Below are 18,955 nucleotides of genomic sequence, written 5' to 3'. Positions count from 1 at the left end.
AAGAGTAACTGCAGGACACAAATGAACATCTCAATAAACTATCATTTAATCATAGAACCAACTCTGCCTCTGGTTCATGACTTAATTAAAAGCAGCAATGTCCATAAAAACAAACAAAAAAAACATGAATGGAATTGCTCTCCCAAAGAAAGACACCTCCCCCTAGCAGCCCTCTTCCTTCAGCCTAATCCTCCTTGTTTCTTTCTCAAGAAGGGAGGCCTGAAATGTCTGGGATCCTCAGTCTGTGGCCCAGGAATACCACTCACATGGCAGAGTTTATTTGAGCTGCTGACGGATTGCTGACGCAGGGCATTCGCAGCAGCTGCACTAACCCACTTTCTCTCATGGATGATTTTAATCTCTTTAAATTTTGCTCAGCCTGTGAGAAAACTGAAAGCACGGTTGGGTTGGGAGGGGGCGGGAGACAGAAGTTGCAGGTCATGAGCTGAGTGGCGGCTAAACCCTGTGGGAGGAAGCAAGCGCGAGTGTAATCCTTTCAGGAAAACAAGTATTACTGGAGAAGAGAAAGCTGCCAATGTAACTTTGTTCCAAGAATAAATAGCACATTTTCCCTCAGTGTTTGCTTTTCTCGCTTTGATCCCCTTGAAACCCTCTAGAAATGCCTGGCCAGCAGTTTTTCTCCCTGTGAGGCTGTAGGGAAGGAGCCACAAGCACTCGCTTGAGATTCCTTCAATGAAGGCCTAAGTCGGGACTCCCAGGCAAGGCTGGAGCCGTGAGGCCCATGAAGCTGGGGATCCAGACGTTTTAGTGAACTTTAATCACCACAAATATGCCACAGTGTTTCCAAACATGCTGTCATCGTGCCCAGAAGCCGTTTCAAAGGGAATAATAATGGACAGGGTCTATTTGACCAAAGCCACTGGGAGCCATGGGAATTTGAAAACGGGAAAGAATAAAGGCAAGCTGGAGTGGGTTAATGTTTAGCTTTGGTTCCAGGCGAAGTAAACGCCTGCACACAGCAAGGCTGGCGAGAGCGTGCCCTCGCCATGGGGAGTTCATGCATCAAGTGCTCCAGAAACACGCTCCTCACTGACCCACAGAGCTTCCCCTTCTTTTCCCAGATTTTCATGTCAAGGGAGTTAGTTGTAGGCAAGGCAATGCCACTGGAAGATAGCACCTTGGCATCAGACAGACCTGCGCTCAATTCTGTTTCTCCCTCTTACTAGTTGCATTAAGGACTCAGCAACCTCATCTGCCAGATAGGGATAATAAAACTTATCTTAGGATGATCACAAGGAATATATGAGCTGATGGGTGTAAACCCTTAGCATTATGCTTGATCCTGAGTGTTCAGTAAATTTCAATTTCCATCCACTGTTGCCTCCCCATAGTCTATCATTGAAATAATAAAAATTAATACCCATTACTAATTAATGGGAAGACCTATACCAGGCTTATGCAAGAAGTCAAGAAGGATAAAACCCACTCAATGGAAACAACATGCACAATGGAATTCAGGCTGGAAAATGTCAAATAACAGGCACACATGATGTCATAATATGGCATACATGACCCCATAAATTTGCACAGAAGACACTGATCAGTGGCCAATCTTGACAGCCAGTCCTAAGAGTTCTCCAGAAGATGGAGGTATCGGAGGAAAAGTATTATAGAAAGGACTGGGCTGGCTCTAGACAGAGAGGCAAAAAATAACTAGACATATTTCAGATAAGATAATAGACTTATCTGAGTTAAGTAGGACCCCCCCCTTAGGTTCTACTTTCTGGGAGATACCTGGAAAGGAAATTGGGAAATGTGATGAGTTAAAAATGGTGCCAAGTTCTTCGTCACTCTCCCCATTGAGAAGTAAAGCTTACTCCTCTTCTTAAATCTGGACTGGCCCAGCGACTGCTTACCAAATAGAATATAGCAGGCCCAGCCACAGTGGTACAAGCAGTGGAACACTGCTCCAGGAGGCTGGGGCCACAGGGCAGGCCTCAGTTGGGATTCCAGACCAACCTGGACAGGATGGGCACAGCGGTGGGCACCTGTAATCTTAGCTAACTGGAACCTGAGCCAGAGGATCACAGTGGTGAGACCTTGTCCAAATCAAAAAACAAATCCTACCTTTCTCCCCCACACTTTCCCAAAAAAAGAACACACTGGAATGATGCTTGCCAGGTCTAGACCTAGCCTTCAAGAGGACCAGTAGCTTTTGCTTCCTGCTTCTTAGAACTTTTTGCTCTTCAACTGCTGCCTCTTAGACACCAGCCATCATGCTGTGAGGAATCCAAGCCACAGGGAGAAGCTGTACCTACACTCCTGAATCAAAGCTCCAACCGGACAGTTCAGAAATAGTAACAAGCTGACAAACAGTTATAGCACCAGTCTCGTGAGCAAGCCTCCTTCCTGGCTTATTCCAACCCAGTCAAGCCCCCAGATGACCACAGATGACCACAGTCTTATCTGAGACCACGTGGAACGGAAGAACCACTCAGCTCATCCCCACCAACCCACAGACTCCCAAGAGATAATAAAAGGATGTTTGCAGTTAGATACGAATTTTAGGACGCTATATTACACAACAGATAGTTGGTACAGAAAGGTATTTGTGGGAGCCACTAAATGCCAAAAACCAAGGTTTACACTCATCATCATCATCCCCATCAAAGAAATCATTAGTTAAATGATCATTGTGTGGCAGACACCATGTGTAAGTTCTTATATTTTTTTAAAGTATAGTCTGTGAGTTGGGTACTATTATTCATATTTAATGGTCAGAAAACGAAAAAGGTTTTAAAATGTGCTCAAAGTTACTGGTTCTTCTGAAGACCAGGTCTGGAAATGGGAAGCATCATTTCTGATATGTTCTTATTTCTTTGCTTATTTTTAGGGAGAGAGAGAGAGATTTTGTGTTTTCCTTTTCTTTTGACAGTATTTTGCCATAGCCATCCTCTGCCCTAGCCTCCCAGTTAGCTAGGATTACAGGGGCCCGCCACTACATGCATAGTCAGAACATGGTACAGTCAGAACACGGTAGGGATGAGGTTAAACCAGTTACATTCTTACCACTCAAACCTGCCATCTTCCTTCTGCAAAGAAAATAAGCAGTGGGCAGGCTGATAATCTTGGGCGATACAAAGGACTCTTCCAGCTGGAAATTGGCCACCTGTTAGAAAAATTCAAAAGCTGCCTGGGCTTGTCAAAGTATTCCAGGCAAGAAAATGATAATCATTGTTCAGTGATGTATAGGTACATAAGACAACTTGAGAGAAAGAAGAATGAAACATTCATTTGGGAAAATAGAAGCAACTTGTATTAGTTGTCTATTTCTGCATAATCACCTCATCCGAAACAGTGACTTGTAATAATAATAAAAAGCATTTATTATCTCTCATACCTCATGTGGATAAGGAATTTGGGAGTGACTTAACTGGGAAGTTCTTGCTTGGAGTCTCCTGGGAAGGGTCGTAATCAAATGCTGGCTGAGATTAAGTCACATGTCGTTTGGTTGGGGGGGGGGGGGGGGGGGCGCAGTTCATCTAGTGGAACTCTCCAAAAGGCTGTTTTGAGTATCCTTATGTCCCGACAGCTGGTTTTCTCCAGAACAAACTTTTTTTTTTGGAGAGGTTTTCGCTATAGGGCGCATGCGCTCACCAGACAGACAGAGAGAGACATAGAGACAGAAAGCTAGAAATCACTCCCCAGGGGGGATGGTCACGCCTCAATCCCTTCTCCTCCATTCTCCTCTCAGGATCTTGGGCATGCACGCACACGCGCCCGGCATGAGTTTTAAGCCACTGGGTCCGGGACGCGAACCACGGTAGACTACGTGGGAGTCCAGCAACATAGCCATTACACTAACTGCTGGTTCCCTCCAGAACAAACTTTTTGAAAAGCCGAGGCATAAACCACATTGCCTTTTAGTTTGTAGCCTCAGAAGGCACACACTGGGGCCAGCAGATGGTGTAATGGTTAAGTTGCAGGACTCCCAGATGGCTGACTGTGGTTCAAGTTCCAGAACCAGTGGCCCGAAACACACTGGGCACAAGTGCTCATGTGCCCAAAATCCCAAGAGGAGAATGGAGGAGAAGGGATTGCAACATGGCCAATCCCCCTGGTGGATGATATCTCACTTTCTGTCCCTCTGTCTCTCTGTACGTCTCCAGTGAGGACACACTTCCTATAGCAAAAATCTCTCTAAAATGAAAAAGTCACACACTAACTCTTCTACCTCATTCTGTGGGTTTTACAGGGTCGTTCCCTATTCAGGGTGAGAAGGACACCATGAAGTCATAAACACTAGGAGAAAGTAGTCACTGGGGGGCCATCTTGGAAGCTGGCTACCACACTTCCAGATATACTCCAAGCACTATAGGCTTTTAAACATGTGTCCATAGGGCAAGAGAAGGAGCCGTTTGTGATGGTCCAAGCCTGCATCATCAAATAAAGGTTCTGAAAACATTAGGAAATGCCTACCATGAGCTCAGTCAGCAGCTCTAACCTGAGAAATTCCCTAGCGCCCACCACTGGCAATCTCTGCTGCCTACAGGACCAAAGAAGGTGATTCACCTGGACACCCCGAACCTCATTGCAAGTGCTTCCTGTGTGGTCTCTCCCACTCCTCTGCTTTCCAATTTCAAATAGCTCTCATTGACTGACACTAACCTGGGATCACAGAGAGAAAGAGATGTGAAAAATTGTCAGTCCTGGCCTCTTCTTGATTATAGAAGGAGTCCCTGGAAGCAGGTGGTGCTGCTGCTAAACTGAACACAGGTAATCCAGCCCAGATTCGGGACTTTTCAGCCAGTAAGAGAAACATGCATGGTGCTTTGCATTTTAGCTTAAAATTTTCCCTTCTGCTCTAAAGACAGTAACGGTCTGTTTAAAAATTGGAGGCAGGCCAGCCTGTGGCGGGGCAGCTGGATCCCAGATGGCCAACTGCATGATTTAAATCATGGACCCTGCTTGAGAAACATGCCGGGCACATGTGCATGTGTGTCCAAATTCCTAAGAGGCTAATGAAGGAGAAGGAATGATAGTGTGGCCGTCTCCCCTAGGGAAGTGCTCTCTTACCTGCCTCTCTCTCTCTCTCTCTCTCTCTCTCTCTCTCTCTTCCATCCCCTCCTGTGAGTGCATATGCCCTATGGCAAATTTTAAAAAAAGAAAAAAAGTTTTGGAATGGTGTACCAAGAACAGGGTAAAAAATGTCATTGATAATTCAATATATACTCCCCCATTTTAAAACAAATACCAGATATGCACAATAGGCACAATCCTGTGGTGTAGTGGTTAAAGAAGCCGGATTGCACATGGCTGACTATACAGTTCAGATCTCAGCACTGGATGCTTGAGAAACATGCCAGGCATGTTTGTGTCCATGCCAGAAATTCCAACAGGCTGGAGAGACGGGAGAGAAGGGAGCACGGTGCGACCACATGGGGAGAGTGCAGGTGCTGTCTCGCTCTCGCTCCCTGTCTCTGGTGAGTGCACAGGCCTTCTGGCAAAATATCTTTTTTTAAATGCACATACCATAATGTGATGGTTGAAGAAGATTAATATGTCTATGTCCTTGATTTGATTACATACACTGTATAGATGCTTGAAAAAAAAACTTACTATACTCCACAAAGAGGTACAATGATTTTATGTCAACTAGAAATTACAAATAAAAAAGAAAAAGAAAAGAAAAAATTTAAGTAAGAAACAGTATCACACACAAAAAATAAACACTTCCATGAATGAGGCAGTAATGACCTTGGGCTGAAGTCATGAAGCTGCACATCTAGGAATGCACAGATAGGGTCAAAATCCCACCCCTTTAGGGACCAGCAGTTAGTGTAATGGCTATGTCACTGGACTCCCACATAGGCGACCACAGTTCAAGTCCCAGACCCGGTGGCTTAAAACTCACGCCAGGTGCGTGTGCGTGCATGCCCAAGATCCCAAGAGGAGAACAGAGGAGAAGGGATTGTGGCATGGGCATCCCCCCTGGGGGGTGATTTCTCGCTTTCTGTCTCTCTGTCTTTCTCTGTCTGTCTGGTGAGCACACGAGTCCTATGGCAAAAACCTCTCAAAAATAAATAAATAAATAAATTCCGCTCCTTTAGGGATTTCAAGTCCTAAAGGATGATGGGGTTCAAAAACACCCTATGCCTGACAGGAGACAAGTGCTTGGCTCACTCCTTGAAAGATAGTTACTTAAAGCTGAGACTAACAGCCAGGGCCAGGGCTTATTAAGGTGGTGTCCCTATGGTCTTATTCCAAGTGATTGTCACCCGTCCCTAGCCTAAAGAAGAGAAAAACCTTGCATATATTATTGAAATCCACCATGACCTTATATTAGCTACTTCTTAACCTCTCCCCAAATTATTTTATTAGATTTATTAACATATTTTACTGACAGTCTTGCTCCTTTTTTCTTACATCTCATTTGTTCCCTAAACAAATATCTATTCTATATTTACTTCCCTTCTTGAATCCTTTCATAAGCTCATCCTTTAGTAACTCTTTCTTCAAGGGTTTATGAAAAGTAACTGCTTGTACATTTTATATTTGTGAAAATACATTTTCTTGCTTTGTAAAATAGTTTGGGTATAGAATTTTAGGTTGACAGTGACATTTTTCTATAATTTTGAAAATATTATTCTTTTGAACAATACTCTTTAATGACTTTTTTCCTTCTCTATTTACCCTTTATTTATTTATTTATTTATTTATTTATTTATTTATTGAGAGAGAGAGAGAGAGAGAGAGATTTTTGCTATAGGGTGCATGTACTTGCTGGAGAGACAGAGACAGACAGAAAGACAGAAAGTAAGAAATCACCCCCTGGTCATATGGCCACACTGTAATCCCCTCTCCTCCATTCTCCTCCTCGGATTTTGGGTACAAATACATACGTATGCAGCATGAGTTTTAAGCCTCTGGGTCCAGGACTCCAACTGCAGTTGACTACATGGGAGTTCAGTGACATAACCATTACGCCATCTGCTGGTTCCTCTTCTCTACCTTTAAGAGCTTCTCTTTGTCTTTCACCTTATACAAGTTCAATTAATATGTCTGGGTGTTTTTTTCATCCTGCTTAGCATTTTGTGTATTCTTAAAGTCATGAAACTATATTTTTTCATTAGTTCTTGTTACTGTTGCTTGTAGTACTGATTTTCTGCCATATGCCATTTACTTTCATTTGTACTTTGTATTCCTATTTAATTTGTGTTGGAGCTTTGTTGTTCCCCTTCCATGTCATCTCACTCATTTTTTAAAAAAATCTCTTTAGCTCTCTAGAACTTTCTGTGTGATTCCTACTATAGTATACTCCAATTCATCAATTATCTCTAAAGCATTTCCAGCCTAGAGATTATTTCATGTATTAATTTGTACTTGAAATTTCAGAGATTATATCAACTTACTGAGAGTTTTTTTTTTCTGTATCAGAGTTTTTCCATGTTCAAGATTCATATCTAAATTTCTTTTCATCTCACAATTCCTCATAATTTTTTATGAGTATTATTCTGTCTTAACTCTTTAGATATCACGTTTATCTTTTTAACAGACTATCATATAGTTTTTTTTTTTTTGGAGAGGTTTTTGCTATAGGGCATGTGTACTTGCCAGAGAGAAAGAAAGCGAGAAATCACCCCCTGAGGGGATGATCATGTTGCAATCCCTTCTCCTCCATTCTCCTCTTGGGATCTTGGGCACGCATGCCCACACGCCCGGCATGAGTTTAAGCCACTGGGTCCAGGACTCAAACTGTGGTTGACTACATGGGGGTCCAGCGATGTAGCCATTACACTATCAGCTGTTGCCCATATAGAGTTTTTTAAGTGCTATATGTATTAATTCTTTGTAACAATTCTGTAGTAGCCTTGTTATCCCCACATTATAGATAAGAAAAATAAGGGGACAATACTTGGGTAAAAATCAATCCTACAGAGAAGAGAGTGAGATAGACAAGTAAGATCTGAAGACCAAAGTGGAAGGTATTTGGCATAATATTCTTACCAAATAAATTATAAATTTTATGCAATTCTTTTTTTTTTTTTTTTTTTTTGAGATTTTTGCTAGTGCATGTAGGCTTACTAGAGAGACAGAGAGACAGAAAGCGAGAAAGCTCCTGGGGGTGATGGCCACTCTATAATCCCTTTTCCTCCATACTCCTCTGGCAGTTTTGGGCACACATGCCCAGCATGAGTTTTAAATCACCAGGTCTAGGACTTAAACCATGGTCAGCCATGTGGGAGTCTAGCACCTTAACTACTCATCACCTGCTGGCCCCAAATCCCACATAATTCTAATTAAAATCTCAATATGCATCATTGAAATGAACAAATCTATTCTAAATTGTTTATGGGGTCACAAAAGGTCAAAATATAACAGATAATTCTGAAAAAGATAAACAGAAACAAAGAACGTGACTTACAGGTGATACAAGCTTACTATAAAGTAACATCTAAGAGCAAGGAAAGCAGTAAAACAGCAATGGCTCGAAAGGAACAAATAGATGAATAGAATAGAAAAAAGACTCCCAAAACAGATCTGAGTATAGAAGAGTACTTTATATAAAGTGTCTGAGGCAGTATAAATCAAGGAGGAAAGAGAGACAACTTGCTTTTCATATGGACATTTCCATAGGTGAAAAACACTATCGAATCCCATCTCACTCATTAAGAAAAATAATATGACCTCAGAAAGTGGAGCAACTCCTAAATGAGATGCAAAAAGCAGAGATCTTAATGGTTTAGTTAATTTGACTATATAAAAACAAATACTTCATTCTAATAAGGGCCGCTATTTGAAAACTTTGTTTTATGTTTTCTTTGTTTTTTCTTTTTTTGAAGAGTTTTTTGTTATAGGGCACGTGCGCTCGCCAGAAAGACAGAGAGAGACAGAGAGACAGACAGTGAGAAATCACCCCCCGGAGGGGATGGCCATGCCTCAATCCCCTCTCCTCCATTCATCTCTTGGGATCCTGGGCACCTACACACATGCACCCGGTGTGAGTTTAAGCCACCGGATCTGGGACTTGAACTGTGATCGACTACATGGGAATCCAGCGATAAAACCATTATGCCAACTGCTGGCCCCGAAAACTTTGTTTTTTGAAAAAGAAACACAGGGGCACAAAAGAAGACATATTCAATATTATCCTTTATTTAATTAATAAAAGATCAGTATCTAGCAAAGGCTTAGGTCCACAAAATAAGAAAAAGAGAAGGAATATAATAAAAAAAGGAGGGGCAAGTGTTCCTTTCTTATGTCCCTGGAAGAACATAAATACACAATTCCCATTTGAAAATACTTAGTAACAGAAAAAAAAAATGACACATAAAACAAGATGGCACTGCCATTTCTCATTTCTCAATAGCACAAAAACTGAATGTCTAGCGTACTCCTGTTGGCCAAGAGAAAGGAAAACAGGAATTGCCGAAAACCACAAGATGAAGTATGATTTGGTTCAACCACCTTGGAGAGCTGTTTCATGATCCTGGAATCAGGAAGTTGGCAACCCAGTAACTCCAAGTCTGAGTTAATACCTTGGATGAAGTCCTGAGCCAGTTTTCTATAAGGTAATGTTCATTTCAGCTCCAGTTAAAGTTTTTGTTTTATTTCAGCTTTGTTTTTTAATTTCTTTTATGAGTGAGAGAAAATCAGCTCTTTTTATAATCACAAAATATGGAAATGCTTCAAATGTCCATCAGAAAGAGAGCAGAAAAGTTACTGGGGTATGTATCATGATACAATTAAAATGAGGTGTATTTTTTATGTTGTTAGCACAAATAAAAATACATTTCAATAACTTAATGTAGAGTGGAAAAAGTTACACAGCATCATGTACCATATGATACCATTTAGGTACATTTTGCAAAAAACAATTCTATATCGTTTGTGAATATATATGTGTTTTATAGTTTCATGTAACAATTTCATGACAGTCCTTGCTATTACGGTGGGAAGGAGGTAAATGGCTTTAGAAAGGTGAACAAAGGAGAATTCAACTGTATTGTAATGGCTTATTTCTTTAGAAAAAAACTAAAGTAAATATGATAAAATGTTGGCATATATATTTATTTATTTTTAGGGGTTTTTTTGTTTGTTTTGTTATAGGGTGTGTGCACTCATCAGAGAGAGGCAGACTCAGAGAGAGGGAAAGTGAGAAATCAACCCCTGGGGGAATAGCCATGCCACAATCCCTTCTCCTCCATTCTCCTCTCAAGATTTTGGGAAAAACACACACACATCCAGTGTGATTTTCAGGCCTTTAGGTCTGGGGCTCAAACCTCAGTCAGCCATGAGGGAGTCTAGCACCTTAACCAGCACACCACCTACTGGTCTCTACATATTTTTATTTTGATATTATAGACTACATATTTCTATCCCCTAAAAATTAATATGACAAAACCTAATCCCCAATATTATGGTATTTAGAAGTGAAATCTTCGGGAGGTATTAGGTCATAGTGGTGGTGCCCTCGTGAATGAAATTAGTGCCCTTAAAAAAGAACCTCCAGAGCGTGAACTCCTTTGCCCCTTCTACCTTGTGAGAGCACAATGAGAACTAGGATGCAAGCACACCAGACACGGGATCTGCTGTTACCTTGATCTTGGACTTCCTGGCCCCCAGAACCACAAGAAATACATTTCTATTGTTTACATACCACCCATTTTATGGCATTTTTCTTATGGCAGCCTGAACAGACTAAAAGAGTCGAGTACACTGATGTTTACTCTCTGCTATTGTTCTGTTTTGTTTTTCAAAGTTTTATGGCCCTTTCTATCAGAGTGTGTGACTCCATGAAAATGCTTTAGCATTTTCTCATGTTTTAAGATGTGCTGAGAGTCAGAGTATCACCAGATACTGAGAGTGCGCTCACCTGGAGACCTCAGAGGTTCTAAGAGAAAATAGCCATGATGGAGTTGGTGGTCTTGAACTGGACAGAAGACCCCATGTGCAAGAGCCATGCTGAATGCAGCCATCCTGTCCTCTGCAGCTACCTTCAAGGAATCTTCTTGCCCACAGAGGCTTCCTCACTCACATTCTGACTATGGCTAGGTCAATCCATGGATAAAAACTTAGGGAAGCCAGATCAAGAGAGATCCAAAAGGTTCATACAATTTGCAACCACACTAATTCTGACACTAGGGTATGCACTCACCTGGCTAAATTCTCTCAGAGGCAGGATCCATAAGGCTTTTTTTTCTTCAGCAAATGCTTAGCCCCAAAGGATTTCATTACCTAATCTGGATGGCTCCTGACCCCTTCCAATTCGAACCCTAATTGTGCTGGCAGTAGTTAGCTGATACCAGTTAGTAAAGTTAATTCACAGGCCCAAATCCATTCTTCTACACCATGCTACTTCGCTGAAAGAACACAAAATATGATCCAGAAAACGGTGATTCTCAAGAAAACTTAGAGACTGATAAAATAATATTCAAATCCCTAAGCAGAGAGAAAAGTAGACCCTAGGAATGATATGCTCATCAGATAGAGTCTAGCATTCACTAGTGAATATGAGAACAGAAATAGGATGAAGGTAATAGTCACAGTGGGTAAGGCCCACATGTGTTTGCAAATTACACAGACCTTGAAGGAAAGCTCCACTCTCAAAAAAAAGTATGTCTTTGAAAATGTGCTTAACTTCTCTGGGTCTTAGTTTCCATTTCTGTAAAATATGGATATTAATACCTACATCACAGAAATTTTTTGTGTGACGATTAAACATGGTAGGGCATTTAGCATTGAACTTGTATTTACTGGTTGTTCAATAAAAGATAATGATCATGATGATGTGTGAGAGGTGATTCAATGATCCTTAAAGACTGGGAAATATTTATTAATAGTTGTTTCAGACTAACTTATTTCCTTTTTTATTTGCTAGAGGGTGCTCTCCAGAGAGGGGACTGGGTGGGGTGCGGGGAAGTGCCTTTCATGGAGGATGGTCACGCTGCAATCCCTTCTCTTCCATCTCTCCTTTCTTTTGGGATTTTGCGAATGCACACACATGCACTCTGCATGTTTCTTTAGCCACTGGGTCTGGGCATTAAACTACATGCTCAGCCTTGTGAGATCCAGCTGCCTTAACCACCAGGCCACGAAGCCAGCTCAACTAATTACTGTTTTAAAAGTATTTATTTATTTTATTTATTTATGTATTTATTTCATTAAAGAGAGAGAGAGAGAACACTCCAGTAGGGTCTTCATGCTGCAGTCCATCCCCAGAATCAGTCAGCCTGAGTCATGGGCACACATGCATGCACCAGGCATGCACAGGGAGACCTCCAGAATCTAAGACTTTCCCACATCAGTATTGCAGAGTGTTGTATTACCCCTGCACCATACAGGCTGGCCCCAAGACTAATATCATTTGTATTAATAAATTGATAGATCATGAAAATATCATTAGCTTTAATCTGTTATTTTATTAAACCATTTATCACAATCTCACATTTTTGTACCCAAAATATTAACTGTTGTCTATGAGAAGGAATATTTAGATCTGTGAGTAATCGTACCATGCCACTAATTACATTAATCTTGAGAATTGCCAAGGTGATTATGATTAGGCTGCTGCCTTGTTTGACATGTTTATTATCTATTGATTTGAGTCAATTCATAGTAAAGATACTTGCACATATAAGCCTTCATAAAACTAAAATTACCTTATTAGACTCAGATAATTTGCCTTTTACTGAAGATAATAACTGTATAACTTTTATAAACATCTGCCCTAAGGAGAAAATTTAAATTAAATTTAATTCTCTCTTATGAGGAAATTAAATACTGAGGGGCTAGAGGTGAGTTTTGGAGAGCTATGAGGTATTGTAATGTCCAACATTTTTTTCAGTAATGCCTGGATTAAGATAGCATAGGTTAGGGTTTGGATGGTGGTATGGTGGTTACGTGAGATAATCTATAAGGTTGACGCACAGAAGTTACATGTTGGGAGACCTCCCTGGGTGTCCCAGGCATGTGTGTGCCCATGTGCTAGCTGAGGCTGGAATGGGATGGCAGCATTGGAACCCTGTTGGGGGGTGTTATTTTTCTCTCTTTTGTATCTCTTTCTTTCTTAGTTATGGAAGAAATAAGTAAATAAACTTTTTAAGAAGATAGCCTAGATTAGGGAGTTTTATTTGAACAGAATTTGCTAGGAGTCAACAGGGCTATATAACTGCTAAAGGAGAAATTATAGTTATGGGCCATGTCAAAAAGTCAAGTGTTGAAGATGGAAGCTGAGTATTGAAGAGGTAGTGGAAATTCTAGAGTACTCTGTTGGGGAGATTTCTGGAGGGTTAAGTCCAGTTCTAAGCAACAAACCTAGCAGTGAGTTCTGCCAGGATGCAAGCAATCAGCACTGTGAAGTCTTGCCAAGCACAAGAAGTCAGCTCACGAGAAATCGGATCACAGAGGAAACACTCAGGGGACAGAGAATGATTAGACAAGAAAAAGGAATGTATATGGAACACAATAATTATATTAAAATATTTAAAGGAGAAAAACAGGAAAAATTATAATGCAAGAATCTACCTACAAGACTTCTATTTATGAGTCAAAATGAGAGAAAGACATTAGTAGCTATGCAAAGACCCAGAAATTCAACTCAGCTACTTATCTGAATACACTACGTGTCACCAATGTTCTGAAAGTTGAATCCTGAGCCAGCCTCGGGGCCTAGTGGTTAAGGAAGCTATATCCCAGATGGCCAACCCTCCTTCAATCTCACCTAACCCTTCTCCTCCATTCTCCTCTCAAGATTTTGGGAAAAACACACACACATCCAGTGTGATTTTCAGGCCTTTAGGTCTGGGGCTCAAACCTCAGTCAGCCATGAGGGAGTCTAGCACCTTAACCAGTACACCACCTACTGGTCTCTACATATTTTTATTTTGATATTATAGACTACATATTTCTATCCCCTAAAAATTAATATGACAAAACCTAATCCCCAATATTATGGTATTTAGAAGTGAAATCTTCGGGAGGTATTAGGTCATAGTGGTGGTGCCCTCGTGAATGAAATTAGTGCCCTTAAAAAAGAACCTCCAGAGCGTGAACTCCTTTGCCCCTTCTACCTTGTGAGAGCACAATGAGAACTAGGATGCAAGCACACCAGACACGGGATCTGCTGTTACCTTGATCTTGGACTTCCTGGCCCCCAGAACCACAAGAAATACATTTCTATTGTTTACATACCACCCATTTTATGGCATTTTTCTTATGGCAGCCTGAACAGACTAAAAGAGTCGAGTACACTGATGTTTACTCTCTGCTATTGTTCTGTTTTGTTTTTCAAAGTTTTATGGCCCTTTCTATCAGAGTGTGTGACTCCATGAAAATGCTTTAGCATTTTCTCATGTTTTAAGATGTGCTGAGAGTCAGAGTATCACCAGATACTGAGAGTGCGCTCACCTGGAGACCTCAGAGGTTCTAAGAGAAAATAGCCATGATGGAGTTGGTGGTCTTGAACTGGACAGAAGACCCCATGTGCAAGAGCCATGCTGAATGCAGCCATCCTGTCCTCTGCAGCTACCTTCAAGGAATCTTCTTGCCCACAGAGGCTTCCTCACTCACATTCTGACTATGGCTAGGTCAATCCATGGATAAAAACTTAGGGAAGCCAGATCAAGAGAGATCCAAAAGGTTCATACAATTTGCAACCACACTAATTCTGACACTAGGGTATGCACTCACCTGGCTAAATTCTCTCAGAGGCAGGATCCATAAGGCTTTTTTTTCTTCAGCAAATGCTTAGCCCCAAAGGATTTCATTACCTAATCTGGATGGCTCCTGACCCCTTCCAATTCGAACCCTAATTGTGCTGGCAGTAGTTAGCTGATACCAGTTAGTAAAGTTAATTCACAGGCCCAAATCCATTCTTCTACACCATGCTACTTCGCTGAAAGAACACAAAATATGATCCAGAAAACGGTGATTCTCAAGAAAACTTAGAGACTGATAAAATAATATTCAAATCCCTAAGCAGAGAGAAAAGTAGACCCTAGGAATGATATGCTCATCAGATAGAGTCTAGCATTCACTAGTGAATATGAGAACAGAAATAGGATGAAGGTAATAGTCACAGTGGGTAAGGCCCACATGTGTTTGCAAATTACACAGACCTTGAAGGAAAGCTCCACTCTCAAAAAAAAGTATGTCTTTGAAAATGTGCTTAACTTCTCTGGGTCTTAGTTTCCATTTCTGTAAAATATGGATATTAATACCTACATCACAGAAATTTTTTGTGTGACGATTAAACATGGTAGGGCATTTAGCATTGAACTTGTATTTACTGGTTGTTCAATAAAAGATAATGATCATGATGATGTGTGAGAGGTGATTCAATGATCCTTAAAGACTGGGAAATATTTATTAATAGTTGTTTCAGACTAACTTATTTCCTTTTTTATTTGCTAGAGGGTGCTCTCCAGAGAGGGGACTGGGTGGGGTGCGGGGAAGTGCCTTTCATGGAGGATGGTCACGCTGCAATCCCTTCTCTTCCATCTCTCCTTTCTTTTGGGATTTTGCGAATGCACACACATGCACTCTGCATGTTTCTTTAGCCACTGGGTCTGGGCATTAAACTACATGCTCAGCCTTGTGAGATCCAGCTGCCTTAACCACCAGGCCACGAAGCCAGCTCAACTAATTACTGTTTTAAAAGTATTTATTTATTTTATTTATTTATGTATTTATTTCATTAAAGAGAGAGAGAGAGAACACTCCAGTAGGGTCTTCATGCTGCAGTCCATCCCCAGAATCAGTCAGCCTGAGTCATGGGCACACATGCATGCACCAGGCATGCACAGGGAGACCTCCAGAATCTAAGACTTTCCCACATCAGTATTGCAGAGTGTTGTATTACCCCTGCACCATACAGGCTGGCCCCAAGACTAATATCATTTGTATTAATAAATTGATAGATCATGAAAATATCATTAGCTTTAATCTGTTATTTTATTAAACCATTTATCACAATCTCACATTTTTGTACCCAAAATATTAACTGTTGTCTATGAGAAGGAATATTTAGATCTGTGAGTAATCGTACCATGCCACTAATTACATTAATCTTGAGAATTGCCAAGGTGATTATGATTAGGCTGCTGCCTTGTTTGACATGTTTATTATCTATTGATTTGAGTCAATTCATAGTAAAGATACTTGCACATATAAGCCTTCATAAAACTAAAATTACCTTATTAGACTCAGATAATTTGCCTTTTACTGAAGATAATAACTGTATAACTTTTATAAACATCTGCCCTAAGGAGAAAATTTAAATTAAATTTAATTCTCTCTTATGAGGAAATTAAATACTGAGGGGCTAGAGGTGAGTTTTGGAGAGCTATGAGGTATTGTAATGTCCAACATTTTTTTCAGTAATGCCTGGATTAAGATAGCATAGGTTAGGGTTTGGATGGTGGTATGGTGGTTACGTGAGATAATCTATAAGGTTGACGCACAGAAGTTACATGTTGGGAGACCTCCCTGGGTGTCCCAGGCATGTGTGTGCCCATGTGCTAGCTGAGGCTGGAATGGGATGGCAGCATTGGAACCCTGTTGGGGGGTGTTATTTTTCTCTCTTTTGTATCTCTTTCTTTCTTAGTTATGGAAGAAATAAGTAAATAAACTTTTTAAGAAGATAGCCTAGATTAGGGAGTTTTATTTGAACAGAATTTGCTAGGAGTCAACAGGGCTATATAACTGCTAAAGGAGAAATTATAGTTATGGGCCATGTCAAAAAGTCAAGTGTTGAAGATGGAAGCTGAGTATTGAAGAGGTAGTGGAAATTCTAGAGTACTCTGTTGGGGAGATTTCTGGAGGGTTAAGTCCAGTTCTAAGCAACAAACCTAGCAGTGAGTTCTGCCAGGATGCAAGCAATCAGCACTGTGAAGTCTTGCCAAGCACAAGAAGTCAGCTCACGAGAAATCGGATCACAGAGGAAACACTCAGGGGACAGAGAATGATTAGACAAGAAAAAGGAATGTATATGGAACACAATAATTATATTAAAATATTTAAAGGAGAAAAACAGGAAAAATTATAATGCAAGAATCTACCTACAAGACTTCTATTTATGAGTCAAAATGAGAGAAAGACATTAGTAGCTATGCAAAGACCCAGAAATTCAACTCAGCTACTTATCTGAATACACTACGTGTCACCAATGTTCTGAAAGTTGAATCCTGAGCCAGCCTCGGGGCCTAGTGGTTAAGGAAGCTATATCCCAGATGGCCAACCCTCCTTCAATCTCACCTAAACACATGTGCATGCATGCCCAAAATGCTGACAAGAAAATGAAATGGAGGAGAAGGGATTGCAGCATGATCATGAAGGGTGCTTTCTTCCTCTTTCTCTGTTCCCTGGTAAGTGCATGTGCTCTGTGGCAATTAAAAAAATAAAAATGATAAAAATAAATAAATGAAAGTTGAATACTAAATGCTAGATGTTATCCTGGATTGTATCCTAGAACAGAAAAAGGACACCAGTAAAAAAATGAGTGGTGTGGTGGTTAAGACACTGGACACTCCCACATGGCTGACCAGTTTGAGTCCTGGACTCCTAGACCTGGCTGCTTGCTTTCTCACTTCCCCTCTCTCTCTGTCTCTCCCTCTGGTCAAATTAAAATAAATGAATGAATAAATAAAATTAAATACATAATTCTAAACAAACAAACAAATAAAAAAACAAACTAAAAAAAATCCTGAGAAATCTGAAAAATGTCTATGTTTTAGTCAATGTATGTTACCAAGGTCAATTTCTAAGTCTTAATATATTGATACATAAGATGTTTATTCAGATTTCCCTGTTTTTCTCCTTTAAATATTTGAACTTCAATTTGTCACAGTTCTTCTGGAGTTGTGAGTCAAGTTCTAGCAGCAAACCATAAATCTAGGAAAATAATTTTAAATACAGTTTTAAAAGCCTTATGCGAGATGGCTGCTGAATTTCAGCTATGAAGTATTACTTTCAGGGACTAAAAATGTAGACTTTCTGCTGAGACTTCTCTCTCCAGATCCATTTCTAGATTGGAGAGGCACAAATCAAGGTCCATTCTGAGATGGTTACTGGACTTCAGTTGTGAAGTATTGCTTTCAGGGACTAAAAATGAAGACTTTCTGCTGAGACTTCTCCTTTCAGATCCATTTCTAGATTGGGTCAGAATATTCCTCAATTCTCCTTGAATCTGATGCACAAAGAGTGAAAAATGGAACAGAAGAGAGATCGCAGATCACCTCCTCCAGTAGACCTCTGAATACTCAGATTGAACATCAAGAATTAAGAAGAAATGCACAACCCACCTGATGACCAGAAATCACCGCAGGAGCACAAGAAATATGGGAAAGCAAGACAATACCTCTCCTCCAAGGGAAAAGAATAACTCCTCTTCATCCACAGACAGTACCATGGAACTCATGGAAATGTCAGATAAAGAATGTAGAATATTCATAGTGACGAAGCTAACAGAGATGCAAGAGAAGAGAAACAATGAACTCCAGAAAATGCAGGAGAAAAGAGCTGGCGATTTCCAGATGGTGAGGAAGTTCTTGCATGATATGAAAGAGGAAACACATATCATAAAAAAAATTAAAAAAAAACAAATGGAGTTGTTAGAGATCCAGTGTGATTTTCAGGCCTTTAGGTCTGGGGCTCAAACCTCAGTCAGCCATGAGGGAGTCTAGCACCTTAACCAGTACACCACCTACTGGTCTCTACATATTTTTATTTTGATATTATAGACTACATATTTCTATCCCCTAAAAATTAATATGACAAAACCTAATCCCCAATATTATGGTATTTAGAAGTGAAATCTTCGGGAGGTATTAGGTCATAGTGGTGGTGCCCTCGTGAATGAAATTAGTGCCCTTAAAAAAGAACCTCCAGAGCGTGAACTCCTTTGCCCCTTCTACCTTGTGAGAGCACAATGAGAACTAGGATGCAAGCACACCAGACACGGGATCTGCTGTTACCTTGATCTTGGACTTCCTGG

The sequence above is a fragment of the Tupaia chinensis genome, unplaced genomic scaffold (assembly GCF_000334495.1).
Source record: "Tupaia chinensis unplaced genomic scaffold, TupChi_1.0 Scaffold000316_1, whole genome shotgun sequence".
Lineage (NCBI taxonomy): Eukaryota > Metazoa > Chordata > Mammalia > Scandentia > Tupaiidae > Tupaia > Tupaia belangeri.
The sequence above is the reverse complement of the archived record's forward strand: the minus strand, read 5'-3'. Positions refer to the sequence as shown.